Source organism: Pygocentrus nattereri, chromosome 10 (genome assembly GCF_015220715.1).
Source record: "Pygocentrus nattereri isolate fPygNat1 chromosome 10, fPygNat1.pri, whole genome shotgun sequence".
Taxonomy (NCBI): Eukaryota; Metazoa; Chordata; class Actinopteri; order Characiformes; family Serrasalmidae; genus Pygocentrus; species Pygocentrus nattereri.
The window spans coordinates 37,708,757-37,729,858 of NC_051220.1; the positions used below are offsets into that span (position 1 = coordinate 37,708,757).

At 40.3% G+C, this 21,102-nt stretch overlaps 1 protein-coding gene across 3 annotated transcripts in view; it reads right to left on the minus strand.

The window, feature by feature from the left end:
- adck1 (aarF domain containing kinase 1) overlaps window positions 1-21,102 on the minus strand; it is a 232,113-nt gene that overhangs the window by 29,856 nt on the left and 181,155 nt on the right. The gene's annotated exons all lie outside the window — the stretch shown is intronic.

Consider the following 21,102-nt stretch of genomic DNA (forward strand, 5'->3'; position numbering starts at 1 on the left):
CTCATCCCCGACCCAGAGAGGGCTCTCCACCCTTTCCCGCCTGAGAACCATGGCCTCGGATTTGGAGGTACTGATCCTCATCCCAGCCGCTTCATATTCGGCTGCAAACCAATCCAGCGAAAGCTGAAGTTCATGGCCTGATGTCCCCAATAGGACCACATCAACTGCAAACAGCAGCAATGTGACCCTGAGGTCACCAAACCGGACACCCTCCATCCCCTGACTGCGCCTAGAAATTCTATCCATAAAAATTATGAATAGAATCGGTGACAAAGGGCAGCCCTGACGGAGTCCAACTCTCACTGGGAATGAGTCTGACTTCCTGCCGGCCATGCGAACCAAACTCCTGCTTTGTTTGTACAGGGCCTGAATGGCTCGTAGCAAAGAGCCATGTACCCCGTACTCCCAAAGCACCTCCCACAGAATACCCCGGGGAACACAGTCGAATGCCTTCTCCAGATCCACAAAGCACATGTGGAGTGGTTGGGCAAACTGCCATGGAGAGGGTAAAGAGTTGGTCCAGTGTTCCACAACCAGGGCAGAACCCGCACTGCTCCTCCTGAATCCGAGGTTCCACTATAAGCCGGACTCTCTTCTCCAGTACCCCTGCATAGACCTTACCACGGATACTGAGGAGTGTGATTCCCCTGTAGTTGGAACACACCCTCCGGTCTCCCTTTTTAAAAAGAGGCACCACCACCCCAGTCTGCCAATCCAGTGGCACCGCCCCACCAAGTATTCCTTCCAATGCCCAATGATGTCTTCAGTCGAAGTCAGCAGCACACCATCTCCACTATATACAGTGCTAGTGGCACACTGCTTTCCCCTTCTGAGTCGCCTGACGGTTTGAAAGAATCTTTTCGGAGCCGACTTAGTCACTTTCCAAGGCCTCACCAAACTCTTCCCACACCCGGGTTTTGCCTTGGCAATGACTGAAGCTGCAGATCGCTTGGCCTGTCGATACCTGCCAGCTGCCTCTGGTGTCCTACAGGCTAACCATGCCCGGTAGGACTCCTTCAGCTTGACGGCATCTCTAACCTGGGGTGTCCACCACTGGGTTCGAGGTTTACCATCCCCGACAGGCACCAACTACCTTGCGACCGCAGCTACAGTCAGCTGCTTCAACAATAGAGGAGCGGAACATGGTCCATTCTGAGTCAATGTCCCTCACCTCCCCCGATATCTGGTCAAAGTTCTGATGGAGGTGTGAGTTGAAGATCAATCTGACAGGTTCTTCTGCCAGACGTTCCCAGCAAACCCTCACTATACGTTTGGGTTTGCCCGGTCTGACCGGCATCTTCCCCCACCACCTGATCCAACTCACCACCAGGTGGTGATCAGTTGACAGCTCAGCTCCTCTCTTTACCCAAGTGTCCAAAACACATGGCTGCAAGTCCGATGACACGACAAAGTCAATCATTGAACTGCAGCCTACGGTGTCCTGGTGCCATGTACACTTATGGACATCCTTGTGTTCGAACATGGTGTTCATGATGAACAAACTGTGGTTTGCACAGAAGTCCAAAAACTGAACACCACTCAGGTTCAGATCAGAGAGGCCATTCCTCCCAATCACACCCCTCCAGGTCTCACTGTCATTGCCCATGTGAGTGTTGAAGTCCCCCAGTAGGACAATAGAGTCTCCAGAGCACTTGTCATAGAGCACTCCTCCCAAGGACTCTAAGAAGGCTGGGTACTCTGAACTGCTGTTCAGACCCCAATATACAGGTGCCAAGTTGAGGGGCAATGAGAAAGCCCACACCTGCCCGCTGCCTCTCACCATGGGCAACTCCAGAAAAGAATAAAGTCCAACCCCTCTCAAGGAGATTGGACCCAGAGCCCAAGCTATGTGTTGAGGTGAGCCCGACTATATCTAGCCGGTATCTCCTCTCAACCTCACACACCAACTCAGGCTCCTTCCCCGCCAGTGAGGTAACATTCCAAGTTCCAAAAGCCAGTTTCAGCAACCGAGGATCAGAACGCCAAGGCCCACGCCTTCGGCCACTGCCCGATCCACAAAGCAACGAACCCCTACTACTGCCCCTCCCATCAGTGGTGGGTCAATGGAAGGGGGGACTCATGTAGCTCCTTCGGGCTGGGCCCGACCAGGCACCATGAGTAAATGCCCAGCCACCAGATGCTTGCTGGCGCGCCCCTCCACCAGGCCTGGCTCCAGGGTGGGGCCCCGGAGATCCCTAATCCGGGCAGGGTACACAAGTCTTGTTATTTTTGCATCACACTTTGACTGACCTGTCACCTAGGACCAGTTTGCCTTGGGAGACCCTACCAGGAGCTTTTGCTCCAGACAACATAGCTCCTAAGATCATTCAAGCATGCAAACCCCTCCACCACAATAAGGTGGTGATCCATGGAGAGGCTTTACCAAACAAAGAAGACCTTAATGAACCCCCAATAGATGTTCCCTAAAATGTCTCTGTTTCCTCTTCTTCTTCTTCTTCTTCTCATTATTATGGATAATATTTCCAAACGGTCTTTTAAAAATGTATCTATATAGCACCAAAAACAGTTTTGCTATTGTTAAAACATACAGAACCTTTTCTGGTACTCTCATTCTTCTCATTATCACTCGAGTTGTTGTTGAACACTGAATCCAACCTGAACGAATGCTGTTCTCCTGAGTAAGCAGAAAGGTAGTGAAAGGCTCAGTCTTGCTGAGTGAACACAGGAGTATGGCATTATCCAGACAGTGAGGAGTTTCTGACTGACAGCCTGATACCATGTGTATTTTTCTACTTTATTGGGAAGAGAGTGCACTGTGCAGAGTATTTCCTATTTTTTTTGTCTCCCTCACTTCTTGTTCGCTTTCTCTTTTTCTCCTAGCTCTCTGTCCATCAGCAGCAGTGATTGCAGCTCACTATTCAAGCTCAAAACAAGCTCTGTGCTGCCACAATGAATGCAAATTGCATTCATTTCGGCGCAGCACTAATGTTCTTGACTTTTGTTCCTGATTCACGGCACAAACAAAACGGAACACTGCATCGCTTGCAAGACAGAGATTATTATTTTTGTTCGTCTTTCTTTGCCTTTCCTTACAATAACTCCAGTTCATTTAGTGGCTCTGCAATGACCGATTACCCTCCATTTAGCCATGCATGTAATGAAGGCATAACATCCTCGTAGAATAATTTACTGCAGTGTTGAATAAGAATTTACCATGGATCAGTTGAAATGAACACAGACGTACACAACTGTATGCTAAAGTGCAAGTTTCAATTAACTTTTAAGCCAAGACAACCTGACCTGACCTCAGCATGTTACAACATAATATGATCTACAACATCTCATGAATAATTTAAACCTATTTGCATATATTACAGATAAAAGACAATAAAAAATACAGCTTCAAATATTTACTAAAAAGTACTATGGGCCAGATTTTTGTAAGACTGCAGGTGCAGCACTAAATATGCCTTTATGCAACTTTGTGAAAACTGACATAAGCTTATACATTTATAAAGGCTTATAACTGGTTAAATAGCATCAAAATGAACAAAGGTTGGCCTTTATGACAACTGACGCTTAATGAAATAAGCCTTTATAAAAATGTATGTAGGCTTATATCCTGAAAGGCTTATGTAGGGGTCATTGCGGCCTTACGAACACTCCCTTACATTTTATTCATAAAGTGGCTTTCTTGAGTTCATGACTGCTGCATAAACAAACACATAGTCACAAACAAACAAACAAACAAACAATGCTTCAGTAAGACTAGTAAGGTTACACAGGACAGAGTACCAATCAAAGCATGTTTACAGATCAGAGAGAGCTCAGGTCAGCTTCGCTCAATCACAAATTATAAACATGCATTCATCAAGGCATAAATAAATGCTACTTATTTTAACAAAAGGTTTATTTAAACAGCCCATTTCACAGAAAGCTCACTTTTCTGAAATTAAAGCATTAGAAGTAAACATTGTCAAAGTTTTAAAACTGACTTCTTTGCAGATTCATTCAGATTAATTTTAGTCATCAGAAAAGAGAAATGTAAAAACTTTTCTGTTTTCCAGTGCAAGCTGACTGACATGACAATGTTTAACTCCTCATTTGAGCAGGAATATCACTAATGTTTACTGAAAAAGCGATCAAAACTGATCAAATCAAGCAACACTATAACACTATAATGGCCCAGAACTGAGTGACATCTGAACAGTTATCTGAGAAAGTTTTTCTAAGGCACTCTATGAAGTTGGCATGTCAGCATCTGGTTAGAAAGTGACCTTGACAGTGTTGGTATACATTACTCCCAGAAATATGGGCAATATCTGAGCACATGGTAGCTAACGATAGCTAGGCTGGAGAGCTAGCCAATTATATAATGCTAGCTAGGGGAGCTACATTAGAGTAGCAAATAAACTGCTGAATTAGGTCCTGTCTACATAACACGTCTAAATATTTTTGAAAATGTAGTTGAAATTTCCCCCTGGGATCAATAAAGGAATCTGAATCTGAAAAATCTGAATCTGAAAACAAAGCTGCTGACCTAACTGGATTAAGTAAATACAACCAGTTATTTTTTTGAAAGTTGGCTGAATATTAGTGCAACTTCACGTTTGCCTGGAAGAGTAAAGGATTCGCTAAACTGTCAATGTCCTAAAGTGTTACAAAAGGCAGAGCTTCCCTTGGTGATAATATTACTTATAGCAGCTTTACCTGCTTTTGAACACTGGAAAACAACAAAGCAAGTTAAAATTCATTACATACATTTAGGACATTGGACATTATAGCCTTAAAACGAAACAGGATTTCACTGTTATGGCCACTGTTTTACTGTAAATTGTGCTGTAAATTGAGCTGTAAATTGAGCTGCTTCCATGCTGACTAAACGCAAGTTATCCACCCAGAAGAATCGGCACCCTTTAGGTTTAAAAACATTCTGAATTTGTCTATATGAGTGACAACAAAACAGCCCTTTTCACTATAAAGGAGGTTGTAAAATGGTCGTATAAATATGAATTATGACCACTTTTGGTGCAAAAACCCATACACATGTTCTGAGTACACATTAAAGATAAAAATAAAATACAAGTGACTGTAGAATATGGCCCCCTTTAACAGGAATAGGTCTATGAACATTCACAGTTAAATACTGATTTGCAGTCTTTGTCTCTAGATGGGCCTTCAACATTCACTACATGGGTCTTTCACAATGGCCCATACATCTGTATAGGATAGGCGAAATATGGAGACAAATAGAGAGATAGTGAGAGAGGGACAGTGACAGACAGGCAGACAGACAGGCTGAAGTTAAAAGGCTGGAGAAATGACAGCGTGTCACACAGATACACACATACACACACACACACACACACACACACACTTAGAGGGGTGTAATCCACAGCACTCAGCACACCACACACAGAGTCCTGTGGAGGGCTAATAAGGCCGAGGTTTCAGGGGCCGGGGCTGCAGGCACTGGCAGATAATTGCAGAGGCAGGCCGGAGAGTCTGATGGAGAGAGAGCTGGGCCTTTCATCTGAGGACTCCTGCTACTGTCGCTCTAACGAGAGGGCAGGGCCATATTGACCAGCACTTCACTTTGCCTACAACACTAATGGCGTGTGTTTATCAAAATGTTTGAGTGCTTTCGCCTTCGCTGTGCAGTTCATTTATTTATTTATTTATTTCAAGGACAGCTGGAGCTATGGTGCTATGAAAAGGGAAAAACAAACAAGAAAACAGAAGTGCTTGGTTTTGGTAGTGATCCAATACGCTCAATTATAAGGTGTGTTCATTAATGTCACAGATGAACACTTATCCTGCCACAACAACAAGTTGAGAAAAACTGAACTGTTTCTTTTTAAGCAAAACTATTTTAAACTACAGGGTTATTGAAAAGGTTCATCTGATTTTAGAGCATTTTTTTGGAACTATGAGGAGTCTTAAGAGTTTCTGTCACTGGAAGATGGCTCCCTTCAGTCTGTGAGGAGAGGCAACCCCTGAGCAGAAAGCGGTTTGCGTTCTCTGCTTCAATAAGAGTGAATTCGTAAGAATTCACAACTGTGCAATGTGATTTTTGTCTGCAGTGAACCTCCAACAGAGCGTTCGTAGTTGGTTCCACATCCACTGGATGATCTCCGAAAGAGCCGTGAGTACAGCGACACCCAACATGCTCAATCCAATATGGGATGAATTTGACTACGGTGTTGATGTCCGTACAGCTGGAGGAGGTTCAAATTGAGCACCTGTAAAACTATCTAATAAACTTTATGCTGATTTAAACCATTTACAATTTACTGCTTTGTTCTGCAATGATTTATACATGAAATAAATCACGTTGAAATCGGATGAATCTTTTTGAATCACCTTGTACAACAATCCTCTTCTGGTGTTCTCTCATTGACACTACTGGAATAGGATTAAAGATGAATTAGAAATGAAAGTGGCAAAAGTCAAATTCACATAATTTTTAGCTTATCTTTTGACAGTGCGACATACTTCATATACATAAACGTGGACAAAGTATGGCCAAAATTCGAGTTTAAAGACGGTTGCTACTGTTGAAACACTTTTGTCCGTTTTTATAGATAACAATATGTCATCTGAGGGCACTCAAAGCTACACTATGTAGGACTCAGGGATTTAGAGACCTCTCTGGTAGAAATGTGTAATTGCATGCAATGTGCGGAAGACCGTTTTGTTACGTGGGGACCTCTTCCCTGAGGCGGATGAATCTGATGGTGGAAAGACAATTCAAAGAGAACTTGGTGAAGGCTGTATTGTTCGAGGATGCAAGGGAATTATCCTCTATTGTCATCATACCTTTATTAATACAATGTTTATTTCACATCTGAGACCTACTTTTAGTGTCTGCGAGTGTGACATTAATACATAAAGATGCACTATATGGACAAAAGTATTGGGACACCTACACATTACACCTACAAGAACTTTTATGGCACCCCATTGTAAATCACAGACATTAATATGGAGTTTGTTCCCTCTTTGCAGCTATAACAACCTCCACTCTTCTGAGAAGCCTTCTACGAGATTTTGGAGGGTGTCGTCTGTGGCATTTTTGGTCATCCAGAACGGCATTTGTGAGGTCAGACACTGATGTTAGACGAGAGGGCCTGGCTAACGATCTCCATTGTAGTTCATCCCAAAGGTGTTCGATGGGGTTGAGGTCAGGGCTCAGACAAGGTTCTTCCCCAAACTGTTCCCACAAAGCTGTAAGCATAGAACTGTCCAAAATGTCTTGGTCTGCTGTGGCACTAAGATTTCACTTCACTGGAGCTAAGGTGTCTAGGCCAACCCTTGAAAAACAACCCCATCGCATTATAGCATTTTCATTTGTTATAGCACTTGTCATTTGGTTGAATTTTTCAATATGAAAAAGTATAATTCTGTTAACTGAACAACTCTCTGTTCCTCTCTGACTGCTCTAGTTTCTCCACTCTGCCTCTCTTGGTAGAGATATCTCCAATGCTGGATATGAGTAAGTGCAAAGTGCACCGAAAAACTGTACGACTAGCTAAAAGCAGTGACACAAATTACCTCTTGGCGTGCACTTTACACGTAGCCAATCAGCGCTCCGCTCACCCAGCAGGGCAAAACAGTGTCTGTAATTGAAAAGGTGATGCTGAAAGCATTAGTAATAAATGCAAGCGAGGCCGTGAGATGCCCTGTCAATCAAACTCCAAATCTGGGCACACTCTCTCAGCTGCCGGCCCTCATTATTGAGATTTGATGTCTACAAAGCCTGGCTCATCTAAGTCACTGCCTAATTTCACCAAGGATGTTTTATCTGTGAGAGAGGATGAAGGAGAAAGAAATTATTCATTCCTTTCAGCTCTCTCTTTCTCTCGCTCTCTTTCTCTCTCAGACAAACAGCCTCATTCCAATATAACAGCAAAGATGTCCAGACTAGATTCAGAGTGAGAACTATTGTATTTCAGTTCTTTAGTTTATCAGCACACACACACTTGTGTTTAGTCAATTTCAAGACGTGGTATCATACAGACATTCCATATCTCTTATATATGTAAGCATCTGTATGCAAATAATGATAATAATAATATGCAATTAAATTATATATATATATATAGTGGAAGCTAAATGTCTATATATGAAGAAGCTATATACGATCCCATGGAAATGCTGCTGACTTCTCTGGGCTCAGTCTCATCTGAAATTAACTGATGCGAAGTGGAAACATACTGTGGTCTGGAAACAATGTGGAAACAATCAATGCTGTGTTCTCTGGAACATGAAGAAAAGAAGAAGAACAAAAGAAAATGTACTACAAGATAAAACATCAAATATTGGGTTTTTTAATTTAATACATGTCAAGAGGAATTTCCTAATCAGTTACATGCAAAGATTTTTGCCAATCCGACTGACAGGGTTACAGATTCAGACTGAGGTGTTTATATGCTCACTCAGCAATTTGATGGAAAAATCTTCGTTTACATGCTCACTACAAGTAATCCAATGCAAAATGATGTGCTTGCGTGGAGTAGCACATAGAGTAAATGTTACCATGACAGCAAACATCACGTGAGGTCCAGTTGGCGTGAGGTGAATTTCTAGTTGGTGCGCTTGTGTTTTAAATGCTTTAATTGGTTGGTTATTATTCTTCTATTTAATGGATTATTAACAGGATTACTCACATCGTTCAATCAGACAGAAATTGCATTCCGAATGGCCTCAATCAGACTAGACTATTCCGACTAAGTGGTTTACATGGACGTATTCTATTCCGAGCTATTAGTCAGATTATTAATGGATTATTAGGCTGCATGTAAATGTTTTCTGTGTATACTGGCATTTCACATACTGTCCCAACATTTTTGGAAATGGCCATTTTGATCAGAAATTAAAGAAGCGATTTAAATATGGGTGGTCAATTTCACATTGTACACACAACTTTAATGCATATGTATAAGTGTATCGCTGTTGTCATATACCTCGTATCTCCATTTTTGATGTATTTCAGTTTTTGGCATAATTTGAAATTACCTGTTGTCCTTCATATTGTGTGTAAAGTTCAGGATGAATGGACCAAAAGAAATGACCAAAAATGGAAAAAAAAATCTGGTTCCATTGACTTACATTAAAAGTAGGGTAGTTTTTTTCCTTCTCCTGTAAAGTTACCATTTTGGAGATACAAGGTTTTCTCCCGACAACAGCGATATGTAAGTAAGTACCTATATGCATTTGTAACCCTATCTTTACCCTCAGTACTCAAAAAGAAATGACTTTGCCGGTTGTCCTACAAAGTCAGGACATTTTGTCCTGAAACTGTACGAAAACAAATATACATGCACACACTTATCCTATATGCACAGGTATTAGCTCCTCAGAATAAGTAAAGGGCTTTGAGTTCATAAGACTTTCAAACAGATTACTTTCCAATCCTTTTTGCCCCTCTGGACCATACAGACTGTGCAGCCAGCACAGAGTCTACAGGGGGGAGAGAGAGAGAGAAAGAGAGCGAGGAAGGGAGGGAGAGGAAGAATTAAAGAAAAGAAGGGAGAAAGTGAAAAGAAGAGAGAGAAAAAGAAAAAATGGAAGGTAAAGAGTGAAAGATATTGAAGCTTTTGGTGCTAAAGCGATGATAACCCAGCATTCTGTGACACAATCACAGCTGCAAAATTTCATAGAAATAAACAGGGAGGACAAAATACTGAATTGCAAATACTCAATCCCTAAAAAGTTGACCCACTGTTTGCCTCATCCATGTCCTGAATTCTATGAAGTGAAATACTGACTCACTTTTCCAGAAGAATAACTACAAAAATGGCTTCATATTTCTTGGCTGTTATATGACCACACAGAGCAATCATCTGACATAATGACTCCCATGAGATGGATGTCTGTACCATTACAGATCTACAACCAGCCATATAAGATATCCTGTGTTGAAGGCATCCTTCTCTCTTTCTTCAAATGTAAAAATATTCAAATACAGAAAAAAGAAAGATTGCTTGAAAAAGAGTGTATGATGAATGGCTTTGTTCTACTGCATTACAGTCAATGTTTAGGTCACGGCCTTTAGATCATGCTCTTTATCAGACATGAGGACTCAAGTTAGTGACTCGATTTGTTCTTGAGGCATATGCTGACTGATTTGATACTTGACTTGGTCTCTACATTAAAGACTCTGGAAAAAAAAACAGTCCGTTTTCATTTTTCATATGTGACAGCCAGTGTAGAACCAGAAGAGCTGATTTCTATTACAGGACAATGATCCCAAACATACTTCAAAATCCATCATGTACTACTAAAGAAACAAGCTCAAGTTTTTTAAATTGCCTTCACAGTCCCCTGACTGGAGATCCATGGGTAGATTTTAAACTTATTGTGCATGCAAGACAGCCTGAGGAGATCACAGAACTGGAAGGGTTTGGCAAGGAGGAGTGTGTGAAAATTCCTAAATCAAGAATAGAAAGAATCTTGTCTACAAAAAGCATTTGCAAGCTGTGATATGTGGAAAAGATGTTACTAAGCTCTGACTCAGCAGGGTGTCCAAACTTGCGCACATGCCTCAATTACTTACTTTTATTTTTTCTGTTCAGCTGAGGTTGTATTTACTTTTTTTTCCAACAAAATGTGTCAGGAGTGCCCAACCTGTTGTATACAACTATACAGCTTTGCACATAGAGATTACACTCTTAAATAGCCTGCGCTCAAACTTACAGTACATACTTCAGTAACTTACCAATAACGCAGCCAGACTGCATTCTAACTTGATGATAAGTCTCAAGTTTAATGGGTAAACCTATTCAATAGCCATGTTTATATGCAGCCTGATCATCCATTAATAATGTGAGTAATAACTAAATCAGAACAGGATATGTCCGATGAGGCCATTTGGAACACAATTTCTATCCGATTGAATGAGCTGGGTAATCCTGTAAATAATCCGTTAAATAGAAAAATAATATCCGTGTAAACTCCTGTTTCTGATTACATTCCCAATCTGAAAGTTTAAGTATGTTCTTCATGTGCATTGCATCATAGAAGAAGTTTATAACGTTCAACATGGCGGGAGCAGAAACTGGTCTGCAGAGGAGACGAAATTTATGCTTTGAGCTTTAAACGACAGCGGTGGGACGGATATGCAGCTTACGTGTCTCAGACCAGGACATTTTTCTCTCGGCCTTCTTTAATAAGTACATGTGAAGGATGTTTTCCTGAGTCTGACATCAGTTTAAAGTAATTAAAAACACAAGCACTGCTCACTGCTGCTCATCTCACTCTGACTGGACCTCACGTGATGCTCGTTGTCATGTCAAAAATTACACTGTTATTCTATGCATACGCGTCATTTTGGATCTGATTACTTGTAGTGAGCATGTAAACAGAGAATTTCCATCAGATAGTTAAGTAGAGTGCTTAAACACCTCAGTCTTAATCTATAACCGGAATGAATTCAATTAGATTGGCAAAAATATTTGCATGTAAACAAAGACAATGTTAAGGCAGTTACTCAAGTTTTAAAATCAAAACACTGAAATTTTAAATTGAAATTTAAACACTTTTAATGTGACATTACCACGGAACTTGATTCTTTGGAGCACACTTAACTAAACAGAGCTTCACTGAAATGAGGAAGCGCAAGGACAGGCAAAAAAATTTAAATCACTGCGATAAAAACTCTGAAGACTTCATTTCAGTGCAGCATCTAAACCTAGCACATCCTGATAGGCTGGTGATTCTACCAGCAAAATGTGTGATAAGAATGAGCAGCAGTTCCAGCAGGACATGAAAAAGTATGTTTAATAATAAGATGTATGATTACCAATGAAGTTATTTCTCAATTATCATAGATGCATCCTTTCTGATGGAGCTCAGCAACCTGTTTAACTGAAAGCTGCATATAATGTGCCCTAACTAGCTCCACCCTAATCTGATGCACAGAAAGAGAAACACACGCTCTATAGAATTTACAGTGCTGGGCTGAACAAAAGGCGCAGATGGGCTCTTTCTCTTGTCTCCTACTGCACATACAGTCAATTTTGACTGCTAATTTCTGGTGAATGGGCTGTCTCTGTCTAATTCTCCATGGTTGAACAGTAATGGAAAGCAATATTACAAAGAGAATGAGGCAAATATTTGCTCATGTTAGGCCTGCACCTCATGAACAAGCACCCCCAGTCTCCTCTGGCTCTCTGGCCACATGAAGTGATCCATTTTCATGTTTGGCTGCTGCGCTTAGCATGGCTGTTAATATGCATGAAACAAGTAACATGATTGGCTGAGATAATACTTAAGCAACAGAGCACAAGAGATTGTTAAGAATAACCCAACTCTTTTATTGCGTTTATACAACAGTTTCTCAAAGCAAGTAAAAGGCCCAAATCTGATTTTCTCACCAAATCCAATTTTTTAGTTTGGCTGTTCACAATTTTTAAATGTGATCTATTTGCGACATCCGTCTGAACAGATCAGCTCCTAAACTGACCTGTATGCGCAAAAGAACAGAGCTGCATGTGGCTCATCCAGAGGTAAACAATCATGACTATGAACGAATGCCAGTTGCTCCTGGAGGTTCAGCTTCATCTTCGCCAGCATCACAGGAGCTATCATGAAGCTTCATTGACTGACAGCTGGACTCATCACCAAGAATGTGTTTGAGTTCGCCGTAAAAAAGGGCCCAGTCACGTCTTTGGTTCGTGTCCTCGGATTCTTGAAACTTTGCTTTCAGACTTTTAACTTTTCTTTGATGCCGCGGCCTCGTTTCTCCTACAGCCGCGTTCGGCCATTTCTTTTGAAATCACGCTGAGGGTTTTGGACAAGTCTCTTCTAATTCTTTGTACAGAAACATCACCCCAAATGTTGATGAGTCTCAGCAGCGCAAAATTATAACAAATGTCAAGTTGGATCGACTTTTGAATGATGATGAATTCCGATCTGGCTGTTCAGACGGAGTCACACTGGCGCAGATTGGATATGCATCAGATTTCAGTACAACATATGAAAGTCTCAAATCACAACTGAAACTGTCAGATTCGGTGTGGTTTTGCTGTTCACACTAACACACAGACACACATCTGTGCCACATATGGAGAAAAAGATCAGATTTACGGTCAAGTGAAAAAATGAGGACACCCCATTAAACAGTCAGCTCTTTATTAAGAAATGTTTACATATCAATGTCCAATCTTGTTTTTGTTTATTTCTGGAAAAGAAAGTGATTTGATTGCAATTAAACAACAAAAATGAACATTGTTTTACTCATGAAACAAAAGATATGAGCAAAAATACGTATTATAATGGAGGAAAAAGTTAGGACATCCTCCCCTCTAATAACTAGTGATGCCCCCTTTGGCTGAAATAACTTCAGTGAGACGCTTCTTGTAGCCATCTACCGATCTCTGACATCGATCTGAAGAAAGTTTGCCCCACTCCTCAATGCAGAATTCTTTCAGCTGTGAGATGTTTGATGGGTTTCTTGCATGTACAGCCCATTTTAAGTCACTCCACAGCATCTCAATGGGATTAAGATCCGGACTTTGACTTGGCCATTCCAGGATTCTCCACTTCTTAGTTTTCAGCCAGTCCTTGGTGGATTTACTGGTACGTTTTGGATCATTGTCATGTTGCAGGGTCCAGTTCCGCTTTCACATGTTCCTCATGCACCCTCTGATACACAATAGAATTCATGGTGGATTCTATGATGGTAAGCTGGCCAGGTCCTGCTGCAGCAAAGCATCCCCAAACCATGACACTTCCACCTCCATGCTTTACAGTTGGTATGAGGTTCTTTTCTTGGAATGCTGTATTTGGTTTATGCCAAACATGTCTTTTGTTCTGGTGTCCAAATAATTCAGTTTTAGACTCATCTGTCCAAAGAACATCATTCCAGAAGTCATGGTCTTTGTCTGCATTCTCTCTGGCAAACTTCAGTCTGGCCTTAATGTTTTTCTTAGAGAGCAAAGGTTTCCTCCTTGCACACCTCCCATGAAAATTAAACTTGTGTAGTTTCTTTGTGATAGTTGAGTCATGCACTTTCACATCGACTGTAACAAGAGCCTGCTGCAGGTCCTGTGATGAAATTTTAGGATTTAGGATCTTCTTTTAGCATCTTGTGGTCTGCTCTGGGGGTGAACTTGCTTGGATGGCCAGACCTGGGCATGGTCGCAGTTGTTTTGAATGTCCTCCACTTGTAAACAATTTTCCAGATGGTGGAACGGCTGATGTCAAATTCTTTTGAGATCATTTTAAATCCCTTACCAGACTCATAAGCAGCCACAATCTTCTTTCTGAGGGCCTCAGACAGATCTTTGGATCTCACCATGGTACTCACACTCACTTCAACAGTCAGGGACACACCAAACACATTTTCTGAGGTTTAAGTAGAGCAAGCCTCATTCAAAATGCTGGGTAACGATGTTCTGATCATGTGCACCTGACGTGAATCACAGTGGGACAATATGTAGGGGTGTCCTAATTTATGCCTCACCAGAAATTGCATTCTTTTTAAATTACATTTTACAGAAAATTGTAAAAAGGCCTTTCTTAATTTTTAATTGTTTAGTCATATTACTTGGATCCCACAGTATTGGTAACATTGATATTAAATATCCACATGTCCAAATATGTAAAAAAAATATACAGGATTTCAGAGCATGTCCTGATTTTTTCACATGACTGTAGGCCACTTTTACCTGCTGTGTGAACAAAGACAAAGTGAAGAAATAAGAGAACGTTTAGCAACACAGCTACAGTCGTATGCAAAAGTTTTGGCACCCCGGTCAAATTACATGTTGTGTGAAATAAGCTAACACATTCTGTACACTCTCAGAAATAAAGGTGCTAAACTGTCTCTGTACTCTCAGGGGTACACCTATGCACCGTTAGTCAGGGAACACCGCAGTACCATAATCCACTGAAATGATATTTTCTAAGTTGTACTGACTCCACACACCCCGTCTCAGCTCCAGGCTTTTAATTTTATTGTTCTGTTTTAAAACATTATGTAATAAAAAGGTACAAATATCTACTTTTCACCTGGAAAAACTTATTTGAGGTTAACAACTGGACCTTAAAACCACTGCTGTACCTTTGAGGGAACATTTATATTGTTTGTACGCTGCTTAATGAAAAATGCACCTGCACAGAACCTTCATTTCTAACAGTGTACAGAGAACACACTTCTGATTGTAAGGCACAGTTATTATTTATTTGCTGAATTTAATAAATTGGGAAAATATGGTCTGTGCAAAAGGTATATTTTATTTTTTTCCAATATGATAAAGAAAAAGGAACTATGCTCTAAACTTGGCAAGAAAACGTCACATTTATAAGTTACCTTATATTCACTTCGAAAAGTGGCCAAACATAATTAGACCGGGGTCTTCAAACTTTCGCATTTATTTTGCATTTTGTTGCTGGTGGTTTTCGAGACTGTTCCACCTGATGAATTATGCAATTCTTGCACTGTGACTCTGGAACTCTGTCAGTTGCCTCACATTGCTTTGAAAACTCACATATCAAAGTTCTGATTGTCAGGCTGCTTTCAAAGCTGACACATGCTGTTAATAGGCATTCAAACTAATATGACTCACCAGCGTAGCTGCCATTGTATTTGTGATTGAAAGTCCTTTTTCACACAGCATTTCATGTAGTGTTTGCATTATTCCACTATTTGGTCCACTCTTTAAGAAAGGGAACCTTAAATATAGCCCACTAATGCTAAAAAGAAGGCTCACGAGTGAAACCCGCTGAGTGACGAACCCAGCAAACTGAGCAAACTTCTTTCAGTAGTTGTGCAACGTCCAAGAAGCAGCCAAATTAGCTGAAGAGTAATGTTCATTTAACATGTCATTTGCTTTAAAACATTTGCTTGCCGCACATGATCACATTAATTAGTCTCCTTCTAATAATAATGGCTTTCTGAAGCACTTTAATTAGTTCCTTATGCTTCTCACATTAATGCGTCATAATTCATCTCTTCATCTGAAGCCTCTGCCGTCGCTGTGCTAAGGAAGATTTAGAGAAAAAGTGATGAAGTACATGTACATGATTAAGTGACCAAGTAACACTGAACTCCATGCACTCAGTGAATATAACCTGACAGAGCACTTCAGAAATGTTTGGGTTTTCAATTAGTGTAAAAATGCATTGTGATGAATTGATTTGGAGGTTGCAATTGAACTGGATCTATTGTGGAAGTATGAACTCGTTTTATGAAATCAGAAAAGTGCTCTGGTTCTGCTGAAATACAGAACCTCTTGAAAATAAATGCATTGAAAACAAAGCTTGGTGACCTGTGTAAACACCTCCTTCAGTCACATTTGTGCCTTCAAAAATCACACCAAAACAATCAAAAGAAATTGTGATGAAATCTGAGATGATCTACTAAATATTTTTCTAAAGAATCTTATTCAAACGGAATAACCTGTTACTCACACACGCAGCATGTACAATATGCCCCTTTAGACACACTAGCTTGTGCTGGTTATGTGGTCAGTCTGGCTGGTGAATGGGTTCCAGCAGTGAAACCTGGACTCACAGAGTGGAAATGTGACTGAAGGAGAGGTCACCACAGCCAGGTGTCAGCTAACTGGCTACAGCCACAAAATGATGTCCCCATCTGCTCAAACTGGCCTCTAAAGTGATCCATGTGGACATAGCCAAACAAGACTCAACACACCTGGGCGTGTGTGTGTGTGTGTGTGTGTGTGTGTGTGTGTGTGTGAGGAAGTCTCCAAAAGCAATGAGTGAGTGAGATGATGGTTGTAGTGCCTTTAATGTAAAGAAAGTACAAGTATTCATATTAAAATTCTAAGAATTTAGAATTCAAGTAATTTAAAGACAAAAAATGGCCATTTGAAGAGATTAGATCAGGGTTTTCTGCTGAAAAGGTCACATACAGGCCAGGACAGAAAAAGAAGAAGACGAAGTAAAAGAACAAAAAGAAGAAGAGGAAGAAAATAAGAAAAGAAGAGGAAGATAAATAGGAAAAGAAGAAGAAGAAGAACAAGAAAATAAGAAAAGAAGAAGAAGAAGAGGAAGAAAAGAAGAAGAAGAAAAAGAAGAGGAAGAAGAAAAGAAGAAAAGAAGAAGAGGAAGAAGAAGAAGAAAAAGAAGAGGAAGAAGAAAATAAGAAAAGAAGAAGAGGAAGAAGAAGAAGAAGAAGAGGAAGAAGAAAATAAGAAAAGAAGAAGAGGAAGAAGAAGAAGAAGAAGAAGAGGAAGAAGAAGAAGAAAAGAAGAAGAAGAGGAAGAGGAAGATGAAGAAAAATAAGAAAAGAAGAAGAAAAACAACAAGAAAATAAGAAAAGAAGAACAAGAACAAGAAAATAAAAAAAGAAGAAGAAGAGGAAGAAGAAGAAGAAGAGGAAGAAGAAGAAGAAGAGGAAGAAGAAGAACAAGAAAATAAGAAAAGAAGAAGAGGAAGAAGAAAGAAGCCAGTGAAGGAGAAGCTGATGTAGGACACGACGGAAGAATAGATGAGTAAACCGAACGGAGACGCGGCCGTCAGCGCCATATGATGTTTAGCCGATTCCGTGTTTTCTTGGGTTGAACTCAAACTCTGACACTCCAGAACTGAGTCTGTGCTGTTTTGCATGAACTACATCCTCCAGCTCCAAGTTCCACCATGAAGAACGTGTGTGTCACACACACTGCTGGGCTCTTTTCTTTTCCTGTTGTGTTGCTAACGCCCGTTTCCCTACATGCGCAATACAATATGCTCTTATCTCTGCTTTCTTATGCAAATGAGACAGCCTCCCTTTTTGCGAATGTCACAGCTGTACATTTGGAAACAGCCTTTATAATTGCCTGTAATTATCTGAGACCAGACTACTTCAAAACATCCTGGTAATTTGATGGAGTGGAAGGGAGGGGGTGAGCGTGCTACCGAGAAGACGCCGCGTCCTGCTGGAGAAAGCCAAACTGCGACGAGGGGGGAGTAAAGTAGCGCAGTTAAAAGCACACCCTGCACCAGGAACCACAGACCAGGCCGTAATTATCTCCGCAAAGCCTTCTGGGTAATGAAACCACAAATAAAGGCCACCTGCAGAAAAGAGCTCTCAAAACGTTGCACACCAAAAAGAATAAACTGACTAAATAACCTCAGCATGTTAACAATAGACAGGATTGCCACTTTAGGGAATGAAAACACAGCAAAATAGCCAAGAAACTCAAATTTTGATGGAGAAATATTACATTCGCTCTTTTCTGTTCCATGACTCATGTTTTCACAGCTAGTCATACAGTCCAAAAAATCTCCAAAGTCGCGACTAGTAATGAGATTTTATGCCCACTAATTTTGGACTATTTCTATTGGTCCATTGATGTAAAGGACAGTTGCTGCTCTCAAATGATGCAGAAAAATAAAAATAATTAAAAAAATGGATTTTCAATATGTTTAAAACCAGATACCTGATGTTAAGCATGTTAAAGCATCGCAAAACAGCAGCAAGTCAAGTTTTCTAATAGTCGGTGCTTTTTATTTATTGTTTTAAAGTAGTCATATGTTTCAAGCCTAGTAGCTGAACAGCCGAAAGCCATGTTTTGGAAACATTAGCTGGTTGTCAGATAGTTTGATGTGGAAATATTCTATTCATATGTATTTTGATTGGTAGCTGTATGTTTCACATCTGATGCTAAACAAGTGAAAGTAGAAAAGCAGCCATAAAATTTGTTTTCTAATAATAAGCAGTTTATCAGAATTTTTGTTCTAGACATGTTCTTTCATGTGTGTTTTTATAGCTAGTGATCTCATTCAAGCCTGGCACTTGCGAAGGATGCTAAGCAAGTGAAATCACAGAAAAACCTTCTTTAAAAATGTAAGCGGATGTCAGAAAATGTATTGTAAAATTCTATGTTTATTACTATTTCCATTAGTATCTATTAAAAATTTAAAGTTTTTAAACCAGAAAAGTTCATGCAAATATTCAAATGTCACAGTGTATTATTTATTCTTGGTAATTTAAAGTATAGAAAAAATGCCAAAGTTAAGCTTTCTAATTTCTGTTGGAAATTGTGATGCAAAATATTGTCATTTTCTCACTTTATGCATTTTTTTTTATATCCGCCATATGTTTAAGCCACACAAAAATCATATAATCTGTCTCTTTTTCTGTCTTTCTCTTTTTCTCCTTTCATATTTGCTGTTTTAACTGATGTTTGGTCCAAACACACAATCAGGAATCCAACCATTTATTATTTTCATTTTGGACAATCTGAACTGCAAATTTATGACCAATAATGTGAGGTAGGTAAGTGGACTCACCCTATATCTGAATGCTGGTGCTACACCTGAACCAAAACACTGCTGCATAATGTCACATTGTCACTACTAAACAGCCTCTTACTTTCAATGTAGCACTTTATTTGATATCATTTATTATATCATTTATAGCGATTAAAAATTACGTGTCAATAGCAAACTTAAAAATGTAGTTCCAAAAAATACTGGCAATGGGGTTTAAAAACAGGCTAATAAAAACTTCTAAAGAAGTCAGCCGTGGGCCCATTCAGCTGTAACAGTATGAACTCGTGCTTCTTGGCCTTGTTGCTTTCTATTCATTTCAATGGAGAGCTCTGCTGTATTGTGCGGTGCATAATGGGTTGCAGTGCAGCAAAATCTGACTTGCCATGCAGTAAAAAAAAACAAAAACGTTCAGCAGATTTTAATATAATGCAAAGTGTATTTTAGTATAATGCAAGTGTGGCCCCGCATTAACCTTGGCCAATCAGGTAAAAGCAGACAGGACTTAATCACAAATGGAAAACGACCATCTCTGAGAGTAAAGAGGGCAAACGATGACCGCACTTCTGAGTGTTTAACATAATAATGAAAATATAGTTTTTTCACACTGAAGATCTGGAGGGGAAACACTAGATTAGATATAGCTCACAACATTCAAACAATAAGACAAATTGTAAAATCATTTGGTGCCCATAGTTACTTTTTTAGTTAGCTAGCATGCTAGTGAGGACTTGCTGGCTCATGTGGAAGAGAGCACTTTAAAAACATTATAAAAGTGTAAGAAAACATAAATCCACATTCTCTTCACACTTTCAGTTTTGGTGTAACAATAACCGAGTATATAACACAGTGAATGACAAGTTTAAAGCCCCAGATGTTTTTGATTTTTTCATTCATCACAACTGAGATCCAGCCTGGCGAAGCGCATTCAGAAATCAGAATTGGAAAGCAAGTCAGCCGAAAGTCAAGTTTTCTAGCAATAAGTGCTTTTTGGAGGTTGGAAGGCATAAATTCTCTCTCTTTTTATTCTGTTTTTATGATATCATTTTCAAACAATCGCTTGTTGTGAGACAATTCTAATGCAGAAATCCTGTTTCCTCTTTTTTAGCCCTTTCTATGTGTTTTTATAACTAGCCGTGTGTTTGGGGTCTGGTGCTTGATGCTAAGCTATCCATAAGTGATGTGAAGTGCTTGCAGTCAGCGTGCCGTGCTGAGTGCAGTTAAGGCTTATGTAACGGATGTATAAATAAATGTCCCTGACACTCCACAGATGGCCTGGCCTCCCCCACAGAGGGCAGCTCCGGCTGTGGGGAGAGAGCCAGGTCCTGGCCCTGCCCTGAGCCTTTAGAGCTCCATCACCACCCCACAACAAGCCCAGCGCTGCTCACACACGACTGCTCTGACCAGCAGGCCAGCAGGCCAACAGGACACCCACCTGGGCACCCAGGTGTGCAGCTCTGGCACAACTCAAACAGGTGGGCTTTGTTTGCCTACTTGATAAAACGTGTAGCAGCTGCTGCAGCTTGTGAGCCATTTAGAGCAGGAGCAGTCCAGAAGTAGTTCATAGTACCCTGTATAGGCTGTGGAGACATGGCGTATAAGGTCATTAAAGGTTTGGGAACACTTTGGCTTCTTTTGAGTTTTTGCTTTTATGGTTAGTTTTAATTTTTTAAGCAAAGTTTTGTTAACATAAGACAACCTGCAGGGTAGATATTATGGAAACTATTATGTGATGTGTTAATACAGCTACTTAAAAAAAAAAAACACACAGACTAAACAACACATATTTGAAAAAGATGCTTATTTTCAATGCACTGTTTTTGTGATGTAACCGAATATAAATGAATATAAAAGGAGTATTTCAGCCTGAGCTGCTTTATGAAAGAGGCACAATACAGGGCAGCCAATAGGAAAAGA